This window comes from Callithrix jacchus, chromosome Y, assembly GCF_049354715.1.
Source record: "Callithrix jacchus isolate 240 chromosome Y, calJac240_pri, whole genome shotgun sequence".
Classification (NCBI taxonomy): Eukaryota; Metazoa; Chordata; class Mammalia; order Primates; family Cebidae; genus Callithrix; species Callithrix jacchus.
Window position 1 is genome coordinate 14,502,044 of NC_133525.1, and position 2,719 is coordinate 14,504,762.

Consider the following 2,719-nt stretch of genomic DNA (forward strand, 5'->3'; position numbering starts at 1 on the left):
CATAAAGAAAGGCAGGGCGTGGGGTGGAGTCACCCAACACCTCGTTTTGTTCCAATTGTGCACAATAATCTGTCTAATTTCTGTTCTTTTCTTTTGCTACTTTTTTTTTTTAAGTGAAACGGGTTTTTGCCGAGATGCCCAGGCTGACCTCAGGTGAACCGCCCACCTCGACCTCTTAAATGGCTAGAATTGCTGGCATTAATCACAGTGCCGGGCACAGTCTCTCTGTTCTTTTTTTGTAACACTAAAGGCCTGCCAGGCACAGTGGCTCACAGCAGCCTGTCATTTAGGCACTTCAAAGACCAACGCCAAAAGAAATTCTGAAAATGCGGGTTCCAGACCCGCCCGACCAACATGGTGAAATTCTTTCTTTAGAACAAAAACAAAACTTGGGTTGGGCTCGGCTGCTAATACCTGTCATCCCACCACAGTGGAATGGCGAGCCGAGTGGAAAGTAAGATCACAAATTTGAGACTGACCTCTAATGACACAGTGCTATCTGCTTGCTATAAACAACATAAAAACTGAAAGAAATAAAAAAGCTGAGCCTAGCATGGCATGTGCTTGCTTCGGCAGCACGTACATTAAAATTGGGATGCTACATAGAAGGCTGGCCTGGCCTCAGTGCAAGGATGACACGCTAAGCTGTGCAGTGTTCCATTTTTTATTTATTCATTTAGTTTTGCCCTTTTGGCTGTTTTGTACAAATCAAATACAGATAGATTTTAGGTTTACAAAAATAAACAGTAAGTTAGCTGGACCTTGTGGTGTTGACACATTCAACCGCAGTTACATTGGAGACATCAGAAGGACGATCACTGGAACCCACTAGGCAGTTGTTGCAATAAGCCGAGATTGCAGTGTTGCACTCCAGCCTGGGTGACAAGAGGAAATCACTATGTCATAACAAAAGGTGGGGCGGGCGGTGGAATCACCCGGCACCTCGTTTTGTTCCAATTGTGCACACTAATCTGTCTAATTTCTCTTGTTTACTATTTCTTCTTCTCCTTTATTAAGTGGGGTGGGTTTTCACCGGGATGCCCAGGCTGACCTGGAACTCGTGACCGCAGGTGACGTGCCCACCTCGGCCTATTAAAGGGCTGGGATTGCTGGCGTGAGTCAAAGCGCCTGGCACAGTCTCTCTCATTTCTTTTTTAACAATAAAATCTGGCAGCCAAGAATGGTGCATTATGAAAGCCTGTCATCCAGTCACTTCAAAGACCAAGGGGTGTGGATCTCGCGAGGATGCGAGTTGGAGACCAACCCGACCAACATGGTGAAACCCAGTCTTTAAAATAAAAACAAAACTTGGGCTGTGCTCAGCAACTCATGCTTGTAATCCGAGAACTTTGGAACGCCGAGGCGGGTGGATCATTAGGTCACAATTTTGAGACTCGCCTAGAACAACACAGCACAATTCTCTCCCTATAAAAAACATAACAAAATAACAATGAGAAAGCTGAGGCAGGCATTGCATGTGCTCGATTCGGCAGTACCTACACTAAAATTAGGATGCTAAACAGAAGGCCGGTGTGGCCGCAGTGCAAGACTGATGCGCAAATTTGTGGAGTGCTTTGTATTTTTTTTTGTGCCCATGTGGCTGTTTTGCAGAAATCAAATACAGATAGATTTGAGGTACCAAAAAAAGAATTGAAAGTTAGCTGGTTGTTGTGATGTGGACAAATGCAACCCCAGTTACAGGAGAGGCATCGGCAGGATGATCGCTATAACCCAGGAGTCCATTGTTGCAATAAGTCAAGATCAAACTGTTGCACTCTGGCCTGGGTGACAAGAAAGAAACAATATGTCATAAAGAAAGGCAGGGCATGGTGTTGAGTCACCCGGCACCTCATTTTGTTCCAATTGTGCACAATAATCTATCTGATATCTGTTCTTCTCTTTTTCTACTTTTTTTTTAAAGTGAAATGTGTTTTCACAGAGATGCCCAGGCTGACCAGGAACTCGTGACCTCAGGTGAACTGCACACCTCGACCTCTCAAATGGCTAGGATTGCTGGCGATAATCACAGTGCCGGGAACAGTATCTCTGTTCTTTTTTTGTAATAATAAAGTCAGCCTGCCAGGCACGGTGGCTCACAGGAACCTATCATTTAGCCACTTCGAAGACCAACGCTACAAGAAATTTTGAGGATGTGGGTTCCAGACCCGCCTGACCAACATGGTGAAATTCCATCTTTAGAATGAAAACAAAACTTGGGTTGGGCTCGGCGGCTCACACCTGTAATGCCACCACAGTGGAATGTCGAGCCAGGCAGACAGTGAGATCACAAATTCGAGACTGGCCTCTAATGACACAGCACTACCTGCTTGCTATAAACAACATAAAAACCGAAAGAAATAAAAAAGCTGAGCCGGGCATGGCATGTGCTCACTTCGGCAGCACGTACACTAAAATTGGAACGCTACATAGAAGGCCGGCCTGGCCTCAGCGCAAGGATGACATGCTAAGCTGTGCAGCGTTCCGTTTTTTATTTATTCATTTCGTTTTGCCATTGTGGCTGTTTTGTACAAATCAAAAACAGATAGATTTTAGGTTCACAAAAATAAACAGAAAGTTAGCTGGACCTGATGGTTATGACACATTCAACCCCAGTTACTTGGGAGTCATCAGCAGGACGATCGCTGGAACCCACTAGACAGTTGTTGCAATAAGCCAAGATTGCAGTTTTGCACTCCAGCCTGGATGACAAGAGGAAAGC

At 45.1% G+C, this 2,719-nt stretch overlaps 2 non-coding genes across 2 annotated transcripts; both read left to right on the forward strand.

Moving 5' to 3' along the window:
* The first annotated feature begins 560 nt into the window (after positions 1-560).
* Positions 561-667, forward strand: LOC128930822 (U6 spliceosomal RNA). The gene has a single exon (XR_008479137.2). It is a non-coding gene; the product is annotated as a U6 spliceosomal RNA (small nuclear RNA).
* A 1,717-nt stretch (positions 668-2,384) lies between these two features.
* On the forward strand, positions 2,385-2,491 carry LOC118151176 (U6 spliceosomal RNA). Its single transcript, XR_013531954.1, has one exon. It is a non-coding gene; the product is annotated as a U6 spliceosomal RNA (small nuclear RNA).
* The last annotated feature ends 228 nt before the right edge of the window (positions 2,492-2,719 follow it).